At 53.0% G+C, this 20,068-nt stretch overlaps 1 long non-coding RNA gene across 1 annotated transcript in view; it reads left to right on the forward strand.

Annotated features, from left to right (window-relative positions):
* LOC308193025 overlaps nt 1-19,694 on the forward strand; it is a 471,820-nt gene extending 452,126 nt beyond the window's left edge. The window contains exon 2 of the long non-coding RNA XR_013949321.1: nt 14,087-19,694. This is a non-coding gene — a long non-coding RNA (uncharacterized lncRNA). The remainder of the gene's footprint in view (nt 1-14,086) is intronic.
* Nucleotides 19,695-20,068: the final 374 nt, after the last annotated feature.

Genomic DNA, 20,068 nt, shown 5'->3' on the forward strand with positions numbered 1-20,068 from the left:
TACAGTGCAGTGAGTCCAGAGAGTGCACTGGCACCACTGGGGATGCAGTGCAGTGAGCCCAGAGAGTGAACTGGCACCAGTGGGGATGCACTGCAGTGAGTCCAGTGAGTGCACTGGCACCACTGGGGAAGCAGTGCAGTGAGTCCAGAGAGTGCAGTGGCACCACTGGGGATGCACTGCAGTGAGTCCAGAGAGTGCACTGGCACCACTGGGGATGCAGTGCAGTGAGTCCAGAGAGTGTACTGGCACCACTGGGGATGCACTGCAGTGAGTCCAGAGAGTGCACTGGCACCACTGAGAATGCACTGCAGTGAGTCCAGAGAGTGCTTTGGCACCAGTGGGGATGCACTGCAGTTACTCCAGAGACTGCACTGGCACCACTGGGGATGCAGTGCAGTGAGTCCAGAGAGTGCACTGGCACCAGTGGGGATGCACTGCAGTGAGTCCAGAGAGTGCACTGGCACCACTGGGGATGCAGTGCAGTGAGTCCAGAGAGTGCACAGTCACCACTGGGGATGCAGTACAGTGAGTCCACAGAGTGCACTGGCACCACTGGGGATGCAGTGCAGTGAGTCCAGAGAGTGCACTGGCACCACTGGGGATGCAGTGCAGTGAATCCAGTGAGTGCACTGGCACCACTGGGGATGCAGTGCAGTGAGTCCAGAGAGTGCACTGGCACCACTGGGGATGCAGTGCAGTGAGTCCAGAGAGTGCACTGGCACCACTGGGGATGCACTGCAGTGAGTCCAGAGAGTGCACTGTCACTACTGGGGATGCAGTGCAGTGAGTGCAGAGAGTGCACTGGCACCACTGGGGATGCAGTGCAGTGAGTCCTGAGAGTGCACTGGCACCACTGGGGATGCACTGCAGTGAGTCCAGAAAGCGCACTGGCACCACTGGGGATGCAGTACAGTGAGTCCACACAGTGCACTAGCACCACTGGGGATGCAGTGCAGTGAGTAGAGAGAGTGCAATGGCACCACTGCGGATGCACTGCAGTGACTCCAGAGAGTGCACTGGCTCCACTGGGGATGCACTGCAGTGAGTCCAGAGAGTGCACTGGCACCACTGGGGATGCACTGCAGTGAGTCCAGAGAGTGTACTGGCACCACTGGGGATGCACTGAAGTGAGTCCAGAGAGTGCACTGGCACCACTGAGAATGCACTTCAGTGAGTCCAGAGAGTGCACTGGCACCACTGGGGATGCACTGCAGTGAGTCCACAGAGTGCACTAGCACCACTGGTGATGCAGTGCAGTGAGTCCAGAGAGTGCGCTGGAACCACTGGGGATGCAGTGCAGTGAGTCCAGAGAGTGCACTGGCACCACTGGGGATGCAGTGCAGTGAGTCCAGAGAGTGCACTGGCACCAGTGGGGATGCACTGCAGTGAGTCCAGTGAGTGCACTGGCACCACTGGGGATGCAGTGCAGTGAGTCCAGAGAGTGCACTGGCACCACTGGGGAAGCAGTGCAGTGAGTCCAGAGAGTGCAGTGGCACCACTAGGGATGCAGTGCAGTGAGTCCAGAGAGTGCACTGGCAGCACTGGGGATGCAGTGCAGTGAGTCCAGAGAGTGCACTGGCACCACTGGGGATGCAGTGCAGTGAGTCCAGAGAGTGCACTGGCACCACTGAGAATGCACTTCAGTGAGTCCAGAGAGTGCACTGGCACCACTGGGGATGCAGTGCAGTGAGTCCAGAGATTGCACTGGCACCACTGGGGATGCAGTGCTGTGACTCCAGAGAGCGCACAGGCACCACTGGGGATGCAGTGCAGTGAGTCCAGAGAGTGCACTGGCACCACTGGGGATGCACTGCAGTGAGCCCAGAGAGTGCACTGGCACCAGTGGGGATGCACTGCAGTGAGTCCAGTGAGTGCACTGGCACCACTGGGGAAGCAGTGCAGTGAGTCCAGAGAGTGCAGAGGCACCACTGGTGATGCAGTTTAGTGAGTCCAGAGAGTGCACTGGCACCACTGGGGATGCAGTGCAGGGAGTCCAGTGAGTGTACTGGCACCACTGGGGATGCACTGCAGTGAGTCCAGAGAGTGCACTGGCACCACTGAGAATGCACTTCAGTGAGTCCAGAGAGTGCACTGGCACCACTGGGGATGCACTGCAGTGAGTCCAGAGAGTGCACTGGCACCACTGGGGATGCAGTGCTGTGACTCCAGAGAGTGCACTGGCACCACTGGGGATGCAGTGCAGTGAGTCCAGAGAGTGCACTGGCACCACTGGGGATGCGGTGCCGGGAGTCCAGAGAGTTCTTTGGCACCAGTGGGGATGCACTGCAGTGAGTCCAGAGAGTGCACTGGCACCACTGGGGATGCAGTACAGTGAGTCCAGTGAGTGCACTGGTACCACTGGGGATGTAGTGCAGTGACTCGAGAGAGTGCACTTGAACCACTGGGGATGCAGTGCAGTGAGTCCAGAGAGTGCACTGGCACCACTGGGGATGCACTGCAGTGAGTCCAGAGAGTGCACTGGCACCACTGGGGATGCAGTGCAGTGAGTCCAGAGAGTGCACTGGCACCACTGGTGATGCACTGCAGTGAGTCCAGAGATTGCACTGGCACCACTGTGGATGCAGTGCAGTGAGTCCAGAGACTTCACTGGCACCACTGGGCATGCAGAGAAGTGAGTGCAGAGAGTGCACTGGCACCACTGGGGATGCAGTGCAGTGAGTCCAGAGAGTGCACTGGCACCACTGGGGATGCAGTGCAGTGAGTCCAGAGAGTGCACTGGTACCACCTGTGATGCAGTGCAGTGAGTCCAGAGAGTGCACTGGCACCAATGGGGCTGCAGTGCAGTGAGTCCAAAGAGTGCACTGGCACCACTGGGAATGCACTGCAGTGAGTCCAGAGAGTGCACTGGCACCACTGGTGATGCAGTACAGTGAGTCCAGAGAGTGCACTGGCACCACTGGGGATGCACTGCAGTGAGTCCAGAGAGTGCACTTGCACCACTGGGGATGCACTTCAGTGAGTCCAGAGATTGCACTGGCACCACTGGAGATGCAGTGCAGTGAGTACAGAGAGTGCACTGGCACCACTGGGGATGCAGTGCATTGAGTCCAGAGAGTGCACTGGCACAACTGGGGATGCACTTCAGTGAGTCCAGAGAGTGCACTGACACCACTGGGGATGCAGTGCAGTGAGTCCAGAGAGTGCACTGGCACCACTGGGGATGCACTGCAGTGAGTCCAGAGAGTACACTGGCACCAGTGGGGATGCAGTGCAGTGAGTCCAGAGAGTGCACTGGCACCACTGGGGATGCACTGCAGTGAGACCAGAGAGTGCACTGGCACCACTGGGGATGTAGTGCAGTGACTCGAGAGAGTGCACTGGCACCACTGGGGATGCAGTGCAGTGAGTCCAGAGAGTACACTGGCACCAGTGGGGATGCAGTGCAGTGAGTCCAGAGAGTGCACTGGCACCACTGGGGATGCAGTGCAGTCAGTCCAGTGAGTGCACTGGCACCACTGGGGGTGCAGTACAGTGAGTCCAGAGAGTGCACTGGCACCACTGGGGATGCAGTGCAGTGAGTCCAGAGAGTGCGCTGGAACCACTGGGGATGCAGTGCAGTGAGTCCAGAGAGTGCACTGGCACCAGTGGGGATGCACTGCAGTGAGTCCAGTGAGTGCACTGGCACCACTGGGGAAGCAGTGCAGTGAGTCCAGAGAGTGCAGTGGCACCACTGGGAATGCAGTGCAGTGAGTCCAAAGAGTGCACTGGCACCACTGGGGATGCAGTTCAGTGAGTCCAGAGAGTGCACTGGCACCACTGGAGATGCAGTGCAGTGAGTCCAGAGAGTGCACTGGCACCACTGAGAATGCACTTCAGTGAGCCCAGAGAGTGCACTGGCACCACTGGGGATGCAGTGCAGTGAGTCCAGAGATTGCACTGGCACCACTGGGGATGCAGTGCTGTGACTCCAGAGAGCGCACAGGCACCACTGGGGATGCAGTGCAGTGAGTCCAGAGAGTGCACTGGCACCACTGGGGATGCAGTGCAGTGAGCCCAGAGAGTGCACTGGCACCACTGGGGATGCACTGCAGTGAGTCCAGTGAGTGCACTGGCACCACTGGGGAAGCAGTGCAGTGAGTCCAGAGAGTGCACTGGCACCACTGGTGATGCAGTTTAGTGAGTCCAGAGAGTGCACTGGCACCACTGGGGATGCAGTGCAGTGAGCCCAGTGAGTGTACTGGCACCACTGGGGATGCACTGCAGTGAGTCCAGAGAGTGCACTGGCACCACTGAGAATGCACTTCAGTGAGTCCAGAGAGTGCACTGGCACCACTGGGGATGCAGTGCTGTGAGTCCAGAGAGTGCACTGGCACCACTGGGGATGCGGTGCCGGGAGTCCAGAGAGTGCTTTGGCACCAGTGGGGATGCACTGCAGTTACTCCAGAGACTGCACTGGCACCACTGGGGATGCAGTGCAGTGAGTCCAGAGAGTGCACTGGCACCACTGGGGATGCAGTGCAGTGAGTCCAGAGAGTGCACTGGCACCACTGGGGATGCAGTGCAGTGAGTCTAGAGAGTGCACTGGCACCACTGGGGATGCGGTGCTGGGAGTCCAGAGAGTGCACTGGCACCACTGGGGATGCACTGCAGTTACTCCAGAGACTGCACTGGCACCACTGGGGATGCAGTGCAGTGAGTCCAGAGAGTGCACTGGCACCACTGGGGATGCAGTGCAGTGAGTCCACAGAGTGCACTGGCACCACTGGGGATGCAGTGCAGTGAGTCCAGAGAGTGCACTGGCACCACTGGCGATGCACTGCAGTGAGTCCAGAGACTGCACTGGCACCACTGGTGATGCACTGCAGTGAGTCCAGAGAGTGCACTGGCACCACTGGGGATGCAGTGCAGTGAGTCCAGAGAGTGCACTGGCACCACTGGGGATGCATTGCAGTGAGTCCAGAGAGTGCACTGGCACCACAGATGATGCAGTACAGTGAGTCCAGTGAGTGCACTGGTACCACTGGGGATGTAGTGCAGTGACTCGAGAGAGTGCACTTGCACCACTGGGGATGCAGTGCAGTGAGTCCAGAGAGTGCACTGGCACCACTGGGGATGCACTGCAGTGAGTCCAGAGAGTGCACTGGCACCACTGGGGATGCAGTGCAGTGAGTCCAGAGAGTGCACTGGCACCACTGGTGATGCACTGCAGTGAGTCCAGAGATTGCACTGGCACCACTGTGGATGCAGTGCAGTGAGTCCAGAGACTTCACTGGCACCACTGGGAATGCAGAGAAGTGAGTGCAGAGAGTGCACTGGCACCACTGGGGATGCAGTGCAGTGAGTCCAGAGAGTGCACTGGCACCACTGGGGATGCAGTGCAGTGAGTCCAGAGAGTGCACTGGCACCACCTGTGATGCAGTGCAGTGAGTCCAGAGAGTGCACTGGCACCAATGGGGCTGCAGTGCAGTGAGTCCAAAGAGTGCACTGGCACCACTGGGAATGCACTGCAGTGAGTCCAGAGAGTGCACTGGCACCACTGGGGATGCAGGTCAGTGAGTCCAGAGAGTGCACTGGCACCACTGGGGATGCAGTGCAGTGAGTCCAGAGAGTGCACTGGCACCACTGGGGATGCACTTCAGTGAGTCCAGAGATTGCACTGGCACCACTGGGGATGCAGTGCAGTGAGTCCAGAGAGTGCACTGGCACCACTGGGGATGCAGTGCATTGAGTCCAGAGAGTGCACTGGCACAACTGGGGATGCACTTCAGTGAGTCCAGAGAGTGCACTGACACCACTGGGGATGCAGTGCAGTGAGTCCAGAGAGTGCACTGGCACCACTGGGGATGCACTGCAGTGAGTCCAGAGAGTACACTGGCACCAGTGGGGATGCAGTGCAGTGAGTCCAGAGAGTGCACTGGCAGCACTGGGGATGCAGTGCAGTGAGTCCAGAGAGTGCACTGGCACCACTGGGGATGCAGTTCAGTGAGTCCAGAGAGTGCACTGGCACCACTGGGGATGCAGTGCAGTGAGTCCAGAGAGTGCACTGGCACCACTGAGAATGCACTTCAGTGAGTCCAGAGAGTGCACTGGCACCACTGGGGATGCAGTGCTGTGACTCCAGAGAGCGCACAGGCACCACTGGGGATGCAGTGCAGTGAGTCCAGAGAGTGCACTGGCACCACTGGGGAAGCAGTGCAGTGAGCCCAGAGAGTGCACTGGCACCAGTGGGGATGCACTGCAGTGAGTCCAGAGAGTGCACTGGCACAACTGGGGATGCACTTCAGTGAGTCCAGAGAGTGCACTGACACCACTGGGGATGCAGTGCAGTGAGTCCAGAGAGTGCACTGGCACCACTGGGGATGCACTGCAGTGAGTCCAGAGAGTACACTGGCACCAGTGGGGATGCAGTGCAGTGAGTCCAGAGAGTGCACTGGCAGCACTGGGGATGCAGTGCAGTGAGTCCAGAGAGTGCACTGGCACCACTGGGGATGCAGTTCAGTGAGTCCAGAGAGTGCACTGGCACCACTGGGGATGCAGTGCAGTGAGTCCAGAGAGTGTACTGGCACCACTGGGGATGCACTGAAGTGAGTCCAGAGAGTGCACTGGCACCACTGGGGATGCAGTGCTGTGACTCCAGAGAGCGCACAGGCACCACTGGGGATGCAGTGCAGTGAGTCCAGAGAGTGCACTGGCACCACTGGGGATGCAGTGCAGTGAGTCCAGAGAGTGCGCTGGAACCACTGGGGATGCAGTGCAGTGAGTCCAGAGAGTGCACTGGCACCACTGGGGATGCAGTGCAGTGAGTCCAGAGAGTGCACTGGCACCACCTGTGATGCAGTGCAGTGAGTCCAGAGAGTGCACTGGCACCAATGGGGATGCAGTGCAGTGAGTCCAGTGAATGTACTGGCACCACTGGGGATGCACTGTAGTGAGTCCAGAGAGTGCACTGGCACCACTGAGAATGTACTTCAGTGAGTCCAGAGAGTGCACTGGCACCACTGGGGATGCACTTCAGTGAGTCCAGAGAGTGCACTGGCACCACTGGGGATGCACTGCAGTGAGTCCAGAGAGTGCACTGGCACCACTGGGGATGCAGTGCTGTGACTCCAGAGAGTGCACTGGCACCACTGGGGATGCTAGGCCTAGGAAGTGCTGGGGGAAGAACGTTAGGTTTACTCCTGTAAATATTACCCCGAAGTGGGCTTTTGCTCATGTTTGGTGTAGGGTAAACCCAGTGAGTAGTGGGAATCAGTGAGTAAATCCTGCTAGAATGGCAAAGACGGCGCCTATGGATAGGACGTAGTGGAAGTGGGCAACTACGTAGTACGTGTCGTGCAGGGCGATGTCTAGGGAAGAGTTTGCAAGAACGATTCCTGTTAATCCTCCGATGGTAAATAGGAAGATAAATCCTAGAGCTCATAGTATTGGGGGGGGTCTCATTTGATTGTTCCTCCGTGCAGGGTGGCTAGTCAGCTAAATACTTTGATTCCGGTAGGGATGGCAATGATTATAGTGGCTGATGTAAAGTAGGCTCGGGTATCAACGTCTATTCCTACTGTAAACATGTGGTGAGCTCAGACGATGAATCCTAGGAAGCCGATGGATAGTATGGCTCAGACTATTCCCATGTAGCCGAAGGGCTCCTTTTTGCCTGAGTAGTACGTGACTACGTGTGAGATGATTCCGAACCCCGGTAGGATCAGAATATAGACTTCTGGGTGTCCGAAGAATCAGAATAGGTGTTGGTACAGGATTGGGTCTCCTCCTCCAGCGGGGTCGAAGAATGTGGTGTTTAGGTTTCGATCAGTTAGTAATATTGTAATACCGGCGGCGAGTACGGGGAGTGATAGAAGGAGTAGGATGGCGGTAATTAGTACGGATCAGACAAATAGTGGGGTTTGGTATTGTGAGAGTGCGGGGGGTTTTATGTTGATGGCTGTGGTGATAAAGTTGATGGCCCCAAGGATGGAGGAGATACCGGCTAAGTGGAGTGAGAAGATAGCCAGGTCTACTGAAGCTCCGGCGTGGGCAAGGTCACCTGCTAGGGGAGGGTAGACAGTTCAGCCTGTGCCGGCGCCAGCTTCTACAGTGGATGAGGCTAGTAGGAGGAGGAATGATGGGGGGAGGAGTCAAAAGCTTATGTTGTTTATTCGCGGGAATGCTATGTCGGGGGCACCGATTATGAGGGGGACTACTCAGTTGCCGAATCCTCCGATCATGATGGGTATGACTATAAAGAAGCTTATTACAAAGGCGTGAGCGGTAACGATTACATTGTAAATTTGGTCGTCGCCTAGGAGAGTTCCTGGTTGTCCTAGTTCTGCGCGGATTAATAGGCTGAGTGCGGTGCCGACTATTCCTGCTCATGCCCCGAAGATGAGGTACAGGGTGCCAATATCCTTATGGTTAGTGGAAAATAGTCATCGGTTGATGAAGGTGACGGGTAAGATGGCTGAGTGTTGAAGCGTTAGGCTGTAGTCCTTTTTACAGAGGTTTAATTCCTCTTCTTATCGGCTCTGTAGTGAAATTCATGTTGAGTTGCAAGCTCATCGATGCGCACTAGGGTGCGTCAGGGTCTTTGTAGGCAGAAGCCAATTGGTTTAGGCATTTAGCTGTTAACTAGAGTTTTGTGGGATCGAAGCCCATCTGTCTAGGGAGGCTTTAGCTTAATTAAAGCGTCTGACTTGCATTCAGAAGATACAGGTTAATATTCTGTAAGTCTTAATGTGCAGAAACTAAGAGGGTTTAACTCTTATTTAAGGCTTTGAAGGCCTTCGGTTTGGGGTGTTATCCTAAGTTTCTAGACAATGGCATGTATTATTGGGGACAGGGGAAGTAAGAGGATTGATAGTGAGGCAAGGACCGCAGTAGGTGTGCTTGGGGCTTTGCTAGTGTATCATTGTTTTATGTGGTTAGAGGAGTTGGGGGGAAGGGTAATTGTTGAGTGGTATGCGAGGCGTAGGTAGAAGAAGAGGCTGAGCAGTGATAGCATGGCAATTGCCATGGCTGCTGGTGTTATTTCCTGTTTAGTTAGTTCTTGGATGATAAGTCACTTTGGTATAAAGCCTGTTAATGGGGGGAGGCCTGCTAGGGATAAAAGTACTAGTATTAGGGTGGCGTTTAGCACTGGGGTTTTTGTTCATGAGGTTGTGATCATGGATAGGTTAAGGGCTTTGATTTTGTTAAGGGCTAGGAATACGGCTGATGTTATGATTGTGTATAGGTAGAAGGTAAGTAAGGCCAATTTGGGGCTGTAAACTAGGATGATGGCGATTCAGCCTAAGTGGGAGATGGACGAGAAGGCTAGGATTTTGCGTGTTTGTGTTTGGTTCAGTCCTATTCAGCCTCCTAGTGCTGTTGAGGCTAGGGCCATGGCGGTGAGTAGAGCTGGGTCGAGGGATTTGGATGTTAGTAGGAGCAGGGTTAGTGGGGGGAATTTTATGAGGGTCGAGAGTAGCAGGGCTGTTATTAGTGGCGATCCTTGTAGTACTTCTGGGAATCAGAAGTGAAATGGCACTAGGCCCAGTTTAATAGCGATTGCTGCTGTCAGTAGTAGACAGGAGGTTGGGTGGTTTATTTGTGTGATGTCTCATTGGCCGGTGACTCAGGCATTGGTTATGCTAGAGAATAGGACCAGGGCGGAAGCAGCTGCTTGGGTTAGGAAGTATTTCGTTGCGGCTTCTACTGCTCGTGGGTGGTGGGATTTGGCAATTAGGGGAATGATGGCTAGTGCGTTGATCTCCAGTCCTGTCCAGGCCAGAACTCAGTGGTTGCTGGAAATTGTGATTGTGGTGCCCAAGATGAGGCTGAAGGTTATGATTGGGGTCGCGTAAGGGTTCATTAGTAGAGGAGGGGGTTAAACCATCATTTTCGGGGTATGGGCCCGATAGCTTGATTAGCTGACTCTACTAGAAAATAATATAAGGGAAGTATGGAGAATTTTGATTTCTCTTGTGTGGGTTCAATTCCTACTTTTCTAAGGTCAACAGGAAATGAGAGGGCTGTTATACCTCTATGTTCACTTTATCATAGTGACCCTTTGTAGTTCAGGCACATTTCCTTATGTAAGGAGGTAGGCCTGCATAGCAGATAGGTATGCTGATGTGTCAGAGGCACAGAGCTAGTGTGAGGGGTAGGAAGTTTTTTCATAGTAGGTGCATTAGTTGGTCATATCGGAATCGTGGGTATGAAGCTCGGACCCATAAGAAACCAGAAGATAGTAGGAGGACTTTTGTGGCTAGGATGACGGGGAATAGTTCTGTGGGTGGCCCTAGGGCGCTTGGGTTTAGGAATATGATGGCTGTAAGTGTATTTATTAGCATAATGTTCGCATATTCAGCTAGGAAGAATAAGGCGAAGGGTCCTGCGGCGTATTCAACGTTAAACCCTGAGACTAGCTCAGATTCACCCTCTGTGAGGTCAAAAGGAGCTCGGTTTGTCTCTGCTAGGGTGGATACGTATCATATTATTGCTAGGGGTCATGAGGAGAAAATGAAGTATAGAGGCTCCTGTGCGACGGCAAAGGAGCTGAGTGTGTAGCTTCCGCTTAGTATGATTATTGATAGCAGGATTATGGCCAGTGTCACTTCGTATGAAATGGTCTGTGCTACTGCCCGTAGGGCTCCGATTAGTGCGTATTTTGAGTTCGAGGCTCAGCCTGATCATAGGACTGAGTAGACGGCTAGGCTTGACATGGCTATTAGGAAGAGAACTCCGAGGTTTAGATCTGCTAGGGGAAATGGGAGTGGTAGTGGTGCTCAAGTGGTGAGGGCTAGGACAAGGGCTAGTATTGGTATCAGAATGAATAGAAGTGGGGAAGAGGTAGAGGGTCGGATGGGCTCTTTGGTAAATAGTTTCAGTCCGTCCGCAAATGGTTGAAGTAGGCCAAAAGGCCCGACAACGTTAGGGCCTTTGCGGGATTGTATGTAGCTTAGGATTTTCCGTTCTGCTAGGGTTAGGAAGGCTACGGCAATCAGGATTGGGATGATGTATAGGAGGGATATAACGAGGCAGCTTAGTGTTGTTATTTGAATCATGGGTGAAGCTAGGGAGAGGATTTGAACCTCTGGGGAAAGGGCTTAAGCCTTCTGCACTTGCCGGGCTCTGCCACTCTAGCTGGTCCTTTTCTAGGATTGAAAGTGGTGGGGGAAGGCCCTCTTCACGGTTTAGTTGGTTTCACTGCTTAGAGGGGGGGGGCGTGCTTGTGGTATTGGCCCCACTTTCCCGGTCCTTTCGTACTGGGGAGAGTGTGTCATAGATAGAAACCGACCTGGATTGCTCCGGTCTGAACTCAGATCACGTAGGACTGTTAATCGTTGAACAAACGAACCCTTAATAGCGGCTGCACCATTAGGATGTCCTGATCCAACATCGAGGTCGTAAACCCCCCTGTCGATATGGGCTCTTGAGGGGGATTGCGCTGTTATCCCTGGGGTAGCTTGGTCCATTAATCAATTATATTGGGTCTGGTCACTGTTAGCACTTTGAGGGGTAGCTCTAGGTAAAGAGGTATGGTCTTGTTTTTGGAGGATTTGTTCTCCTCCAAGGTCGCCCCAACCGAAAAATATCGACCAGGCTCTGCGATGGTAGTGGCCCCAGTGGGGTTGATTGAGGATTCGCGGTGGTCGTTGATTTTTAAGTTCCACAGGGTCTTCTCGTCTTATGTTCACATCCCCGCTTTTGCCCTGGGGATGCACTGCAGTGAGTCCAGAGAGTGCACTGGCACCACTGGGGATGAACTGCAGTGAGTCCAGAGATTGCACTGGCACCACTGGGGATGCAGTGCAGTGAGTCCAGAGACTTCACTGGCACCACCGGGAATGCAGTGCAGTGAGTGCAGAGAGTGCACTGGCACCACTGGGGATGCACTGCAGTGAGTCCAGAGAGTGCACTGGCACCACTGGGGATGCAGTGCAGTGAGTCCAGAGAGTGCACTGGCACCACTGGGGATGCAGTGCAGTGAGTCCAGAGATTGCACTGGCACCACTGGGGATGCAGTGCAGTGAGTCCAGAGACTTCACTGGCACCACCGGGAATGCAGTGCAGTGAGTGCAGAGAGTGCACTGGCACCACTGGGGATGCAGTGCAGTGAGTCCAGAGAGTGCACTGGCACCACTGGGGATGCAGTGCAGTGAGTCCAGAGAGTGCACTGGCACCACTGGGGATGCAGTGCAGTGAGTCCAGAGAGTGCACTGGCACCACTGGGGATGCACTGCAGTGAGTCCAGAGAGTGCACTGGCACCACTGGGGATGAACTGCAGTGAGTCCAGAGATTGCACTGGCACCACTGGGGATGCAGTGCAGTGAGTCCAGAGACTTCACTGGCACCACTGGGAATGCAGTGCAGTGAGTCCAGAGAGTGCACTGGCACCACCGGGGATGCACTGCAGTGAGTCCAGAGAGTGCACTGGCACCACTGGGGATGCACTACAGTGAGTCCAGAGATTGTACCATCACCACTGGTGATGCAGTGCAGTGAGTCCAGAGAGTGCACTGGCACCATTGGGGATGCACTGCAGTGAGTCCAGAGAGTGCACTGGCACCACTGGGGATGCACTTCAGTGAGTCCAGAGAGTGCACTGACACCACTGGGGATGCAGTGCAGTGAGTCCAGAGAGTGCACTGGCACCACTGGGGATGCAGTTCAGTGAGTCCAGAGAGTGCACTGGCACCACTGGGGATGCAGTCCACTGAGTCCAGTGAGTGCACTGGCACCACTGGGGATGCTGTGCAGTGAGTGCAGAGAGTGCACTGGCACCACCGCGGATTCACTGTAGTGAGTCCAGAGAGTGCACTGGCACCACCTGTGATGCAGTACAGTGAGCCCAGAGAGTGCACTGGCACCACTGGGGATGCAGTGCTGTGACTCCGGAGAGCGCACTGGCACCACTGGGGATGCAGTGCAGTCAGTCCAGTGAGTGTACTGACACCACTGGGGATGCACTTCAGTGACTCGAGAGAGTGCACTGGCACCACTGGCGATGCACTGCAGTGAGTCCAGAGACTGCACTGGCACCACTGGGGATGCACTGCAGTGAGTCCAGAGAGTGCACTGGCACCACTGGGGATGCAGTGCAGTGAGTCCAGAGAGTGCACTGGCACCACTGGGGATGCAGTGCAGTGAGTCCAGAGACTGCACTGGCACCACTGGGGATGCACTGCAGTGAGTCCAGAGAGTGCACTGGCACCACTGGGGATGCACTGCAGTGAGTCCAGAGAGTGCACTGGCACCACTGGGGATGCAGTGCAGTGAGTCCAGAGAGTGCACTGGCACCACTGGTGATGCAGTCCAGTGAGTCCAGTGAATGCACTGGCACCACTGGGGATGCTGTGCAGTGAGTGCAGAGAGTGCACTGGCACCACCTGTAATGCAGTACAGTGTGTCCAGTGAGTGCACTGGCACCACTGGGGATGCAGTGCTGTGACTCCGGAGAGCGCACTGGCACCACTGGGGATGCAGTGCAGTCAATCCAGTGAGTGCACTGGCACCACTGGGGATGCAGTGCAGTGAGTGCAGAGAGTGCAATGGCACCAATGGGGATGCACTTCAGTGAGTCCAGAGAGTGCACTGGCACCAGTGGGGATGCACTGCAGTGAGTCCAGAGAGTGCACTGGCACCACTGGGGATGCCCTGCAGTGAGTCCAGAGAGTGCACTGGCACCACTGGGGATGCAGTGCAGTGAGTCCAGAGAGTGCACTGGCACCACTGGGGATGCACTGCAGTGAGTCCAGCGTGTGCACTGGCACCACTGTGGATGCAGTACAGTGAGTCCAGAGAGAGCACTGGCACCACTGGGGATGCACTACAGTGAGTCCAGAGAGTGCACTGGCACCACTGGGGATGCAGTGCAGTGAGTCCAGTGAGTGCACTGGCACCACTGGGGATGCAGTGCTGTGACTCCAGAGAGCGCACTGGCACCACTGGGGATGCAGTGCAGTGAGTGCAGAGAGTGCACTGGCACCACTGGGGATGGGTTTCAAGCCAACTGCATTAACCGCTCATGCTTCTTTCTTATGAGACGTTAGTAAACCAATTACATAGCCTTGTCAAGACTAAATCACAGGTAAAAATCCTGTACATCTCATGTGGCCAACCACTCCCAACTAGGATTCCAAGAACCAGGAGGTTCGGTGAAAATAGGGCTAGTGCTATTAGAGGGGTGATTATTAGGGTAAGCCCTAAGCTGTCTTTCATGGAGAAGTGTGGGTGGAATGGGATTTTGTCGCAGTCTGATACGATTCCTAGTGGGTTATTTGAGCCTGATTCGTGTAGGAAGGTTAGGTGGACTAGGGTGATTCCTGCAATTAGGAAGGGCAGTAGGAAGTGGATGGCGAAGAATCGGGTTAAGGTTGGATTGTCTACTGAGAATCCTCCTCAGGCTCATTCTACTAGAGTTTGCCCAATGTACGGGATGGCTGAGAATAGGTTGGTGATTACGGTGGCCCCTCAGAATGACATTTGTCCTCATGGTAGGACATACCCTACGAAGGCAGTTGCTATTAGGGTGAGTAGGAGGATTACTCCTGTGTTTCAGGTTTCTTTGTATAGGTAGGAGCCGTAGTAGAGGCCTCGTCCGATGTGTAAGTAGATGCAGATAAAGAAGAGCGAAGCACCGTTGGCGTGGAGGTTGCGGATGAGCCATCCGTACTGGACGTCTCGGCATGTGTGAGCTACTGAGGAGAAGGCGAGTGAAGTGTCTGCGGTGTAGTGTATGGCTAGTAGCAGGCCTGTTAGGATTTGTGTGGCTAAGCAGATGGCTAGAAGGGAGCCGAAGTTTCATCAGGCAGAGATGTTGGAGGGGGCAGGTAGGTCGATTAGGGAGTTGTTGATTATTTTTAGTAGGGGATGGGATTTGCGGATGTTAGAGGCCATTAGTGAGTCTGTGTGTTATTAGGATTATTACCAGGATGGAGAGGGCGAAGGATCCTAGGTAGGCCTTAATTAGCCCTGTGTGTATTGAGGTTGCGGCTTTGCTTGCGGCTACTTGTAGTTCAGCAAGGCCCTCTGGCCCTATTTTTTTGAGAGGTCGATCAAGTGTAGGGCAATGTTTTGTCCCTTTTCTAGTAGGTTTTTGGAGAAGAATCGGTGTACTAGGGGGTTGAAGTACCCTAATGCAGAGGAGAAGTTTATGAGGGGGTTTGGTTTGGGGTGAGTGAGGGTGTGTGTTATGTTCGATAGTTCTAGGGCTAGGATGATTCCTAGGATTGTTATGAGGATGGCAGCAGTTTTGGTGATAAGGGGTATGGTTATTGGGGGGGTTTTGGTTGGTGTGATGAAAGAGGTAATGATTATTCCTGCTGTAATGCTGCCTAGGGCGAGTCGGGTTAGGGGGGCGGTGATTAGTGGGTTGTTTTCGTTTATTGATACTATTGGGGGGATTCGGGTTTGTCCAGCTTGGACTAGGATGGTTATGCGGATGCTGTAGGTTGCGGTGAATGCTGTGGCTATAAGGGTTAGGAGTAGGGCTCAAGTATTTAGGTATGATGTGTTTAAGCTTTCGATGATGAGGTCTTTTGAGTAGAATCCGGCTAGGAATGGGGTTCCTATCAGCGCCAGGTTTCCGATGGTTAGGCAGGAAGTAGTGACTGGGAGTATTTTCTGTAGGCCTCCTATCTTTCGGATATCTTGTTCTCCGTTTAGGTTGTGGATGATAGACCCTGAGCATAGGAATAGTATGGCTTTAAAGAAGGCATGGGTTGAGATGTGTAGGAAGGCTAGTTGTGGGAGGTTTAGTCCGATAGTGACTATTATTAGTCCTAGTTGGCTGGATGTTGAGAAAGCAATGATTTTTTTGATGTCATTTTGGGTTAGGGCGCATGTGGCAGCGAATAGGGTTGATAGAGCACCTAGGCATAGGCAGGCAGTTAGGGCTGTCTGGTTGGTGGCTAGCAGGGGGTGCATGCGGATGAGCAGGAAGATTCCGGCTACTACTATGGTACTGGAGTGCAGTAGGGCTGATACTGGGGTGGGGCCTTCTATTGCTGCGGGCAGTCATGGGTGGAGTCCAAATTGGGCGGATTTTCCTGCGGCTGCGAGGATTAATCCTATGAGGGGGAGGATTGGGGTTTGGTGGGGGTGTACGGCTTGTTGGATCTCTCAGGTGTTGAATGTTGAAGCTAGTCATGCTATGCTCAGGATCAGTCCGATGTCTCCGATTCGGTTGTAGATTACGGCTCGTAGGGCGGCGGTGTTGGCATCTGCTCGGCCTTGTCATCAGCCGATGAGAAGGAAGGACATGATTCGTACTCCTTCCCAGCCTACGAATAGGAGGAATATGTTGTTTGCGGTTGTTAGGAGGAGTATGGCGACTAGGAATGTCAGTAGGTAGGTGAAAAATTTTGTTACGTATGGCTCTGAGGCCATGTATCATATGGCGAATTGTAGGATTGATCATGTTACAAATAGGGCGATTGGAAGAAATGTTATTGAGTATTGGTCTATTTTTAGGCTCAGGGGGATTTTAAAGTTTATAATGAATTTTCACTCCCAGTGGCAGGTGACAGATTCTACTCCCGAGTAGATGAATGCGGTTGTAGGGGCTAGGCTAATTAGGAATGCGGTTTTAACAGCGCGGGTGGTGGCTTGTGGGGTGTTTTTAAAGTTTTTAAATAGAAATGGCAGGATGATTGGGGTTAGGAGGATTGTCAGCGTGAGTAGTGTGAGGGAGTTGATTAGTAGTGTGGGGTTCACTACTTTTACTTGGATTTGCACCAAGATGGGTGGTTCCTAAGACCAGTGGATTGCTGTTATCCTTTAAAAGTAAGGGGGCTGAGGTTTTAGGCTCAGATGTAAGAGTTAGCAGCTCTTGTTGGTTAAACCCTCCCCTCGGCAGGTAAGAAGGTTTGAACTTCTATTCTTAGAATCACAGTCTAATGTTTGGTTTAAACTATACTTGCATGAGGGGATTCCGGAGATCAGTTCGGGTTTGAGGATTAGGAGGAATATTGGGATAATGTGGAGTGTTATGAGCAGGTGTTCTCGCGTGGTTGAGTTTTGCATAGATGTGATGTGGGAGGGGATTGAGCCTCGTTGGGTCATTAGTAGTATGAATAAGGTGTAGGAGGCGGTTAGTAGGGTTGCGATTCCTGTTAGGATGATCGTGAAGGCAGATCAGTTGAATAAGGTGATTATAATGGTTAGCTCTGCTATGAGGTTTGTTGTTGGGGGTAAGGCTATGTTTGTTAGATTGGCCAGCAATCATCAGGTAGCTATGAGTGGTAGGAGAGGTTGTAGGCCTCGTGTGAGTAGTAGAATTCGGCTGTGCGTACGTTCATAGTTTGTGTTGGCTAGGCAGAATAGTATGGAGGAAGTTAGTCCATGGGAAATTATTAGGATCATTGCCCCTGAGAATGATCAGTGGGTTTGGATTATTCCTGCGGCGATAACTAGGCCTATGTGGCTAACGGATGAATAAGCGATTAGTGATTTTAGGTCTGTCTGTCGTAGGCAGATTGAGCTAGTCATTAGGGCGCCTCATAGGGCCAGGGTTAGGAAGGGGTAGTGCAGGAGGTTGGACAGTGGGCCCATAAATAGAGTGACTCGTATAATTCCGTATCCTCCTAGCTTTAGTAGTAGGGCGGCGAGGAGTATTGAGCCTGCGATGGGTGCTTCTACGTGGGCTTTTGGCAGTCAGAGGTGTAGGCCGTATAGTGGGGCTTTTACTATGAATGCTATGAGCAGTGCTAGACCTGATAGTATTCCTGTCCATGAGGTGGATAGGGTTGGGTGGGTTAGTTGTAGGGTTGGCAGGTGCAGGGTGCCAATTTTCACGTATAGGTGTATGATTGTGATTAGCAGGGGTAGAGAGCTTACTGGCGTGTAGAATAGCAGGTAGATGCCAGCGCTTAGGCGTTCTGGTTGGTTCCCCCATCGGGTGATTAAGATTAGGGTGGGAATGAGGGTTGCTTCAAATGAGATGTAAAATAGTGCTAGTTCTGTGGTGGAAAAGGCTAGTAGAATGAATGGCTGGACTGCGACTAAGGTTGAGATAAAGATTCGTTTGCGTTGTAGGGGTTCTTGTTGCAGGTGGTTTTGGCTTGCTATGATTATGAGTGGGAGTAGTCAGCAGGATAGTACTAGGAGGGGGGATGAGATTTGGTCAATTCCTGTTCAGTTGGATAAAAATTTGTAGGGGTAGTAGGTTGGGATTAATCACTGTAGGCTTAGGGCAGCGATTAGGAGGCTGTATAAGGTGGTGTTAGTCCATAGAAATTTTGGTGGAGACAGCAGGGCTGTTGGAAGAAGTATGATTGTGGGTAGGATGATTTTTAGCATTGCAGGAGGTTTAGGTTGTGTAGATGGTCGGAGCCATGTGTGCGGGTGGAGGCTACTAGGATGGCCAGGCCTGTGCCCGCCTCACACGCTGAGAAGGTTAGCATGAGAATTGGTACCATGGTGAATGAGGAGACTTGGTTTTCGATGGATCATATTGATAGGCCTACGAATATCGATAATATTATGCTTTCAAGGCATAGTAGGGCGGATACTAGGTGGGTTCGGTGGAAGGCTAGCCCTAGTCCACTGAAAATGAAGGCTGAGTAGAAGCTTAAATGTAGGGGCGACATAAGAAAGTTACAGGGTTGGCTGTAATCTGCTGGGTCGAAACCAGCTATCTTTTTGGTTAGACTAACTTTCTGTTATTCTGCTCATTCTAGGCCCCCTTGAATTCACTCGTAGGCCAGTCCGAGTGTTAGGAGAAGGAGGATCACTACAGTTCAGGTGAGGGTCATTAGGGGGGATTGGAGTTGGACGGCTCATGGCAGGGGGAGTAGGAGGGCGATTTCTAGGTCGAATAGGACGAACAGGATGGCTACTGAGGAAGAATCGGACTGAGAATGGTAATCGAGCAGATCCAAGTGGGTCGAATCCACATTCGTACGGTGAGAGTTTCTCTGAGTCGGGGTTTATTTGGGCGAGTCAGAAGTTTAATGCGGTTAGGGCGGCGCTTAGGATTGATGATAGGGCGAATATGAACATGAGTGCGTTCATTGCTCTCCTCTGGGTTTATACCAGATTCTAGAGATTGGAAGTCAATTGTAATTAATATACTAGAAGAGCAAGATCCTCATCAGTAGATGGTTATGTAGAGGAATAGTCAGATGACGTCTACGAAGTGTCAGTATCAGGCTGCTGCCTCGAATCCGAAGTGGTGGTCTGATGTAAAGTGGAACTTGATCAGTCGGAAGAGGCAGACGGTCAGGAAGGAGGATCCGATGATTACGTGGAGTCCGTGGAATCCAGTGGCAACGAAGAAGGTAGATCCGTAGACGCTATCGGCGATTGAGAATGGGGCTTCGTGGTATTCTATTGCTTGTAGGGCTGTGAAGTAGAATCCCAAGAGGATCGTTAGGGTTAGGGCGTGGATGGCATGTTTTCGGTTTCCTTCTGTGATGCTGTGATGGGCTCACGTTACGGTAACGCCTGAGGCTAGTAGGATGGCTGTGTTTAGTAGGGGGACTTCTATCGGGTTGAGTGGTTTAATTCCTGTTGGGGGTCATTGGCCTCCTAGTTCTGGGGTTGGGGCCAGGCTCGAGTGGAAGAACGCTCAGAAGAACCCTAAGAAGAAGAATGCTTCGGATGTGATGAAAAGGATTATGCCGTATCGTAGGCCTTTTTGGACTGTGGGAGTGTGATGGCCTTGGAAGGTGCTTTCTCGTACAATGTCTCGTCATCATTGGAGTATTACTAGGAGTATTGAGATGAGGCCTAGGGTTAGTAGTATGGATGAGTTGTAGTGGAATCACATGATTAATCCTGAGGTTGTGAGTAGGGCGGCGGCTGCCCCGAAGATTGGTCAAGGGCTTGGGTCAACTATGTGGTATGAGTGTGCTTGGTGTGCCATTAGATGTTTTCTTGTAAGTATAGGCTTAGAAGGAGCACGAAGACGTAGGCCTGGATTATGGCTACTGCTACTTCTAGGATGGTTAGGAGTAGTAGGATGATTATTGTTAGGATGGATACTGCAGGAAGGGTGGGTATTAATGCAATGGAGGCTGTAGAGATGAGTTGGATGAGTAAGTGTCCTGCTGTAAGGTTGGCTGTAAGGCGGACTCCGAGGGCTAGGGGGCGGATTAGTAGGCTGGTTGTTTCGATCAGGATTAGTGCGGG

The sequence above is a fragment of the Anser brachyrhynchus genome (genome assembly GCF_964034855.1).
Source record: "Anser brachyrhynchus genome assembly, chromosome: 3".
In the NCBI taxonomy this organism is placed as follows: Eukaryota; Metazoa; Chordata; class Aves; order Anseriformes; family Anatidae; genus Anser; species Anser brachyrhynchus.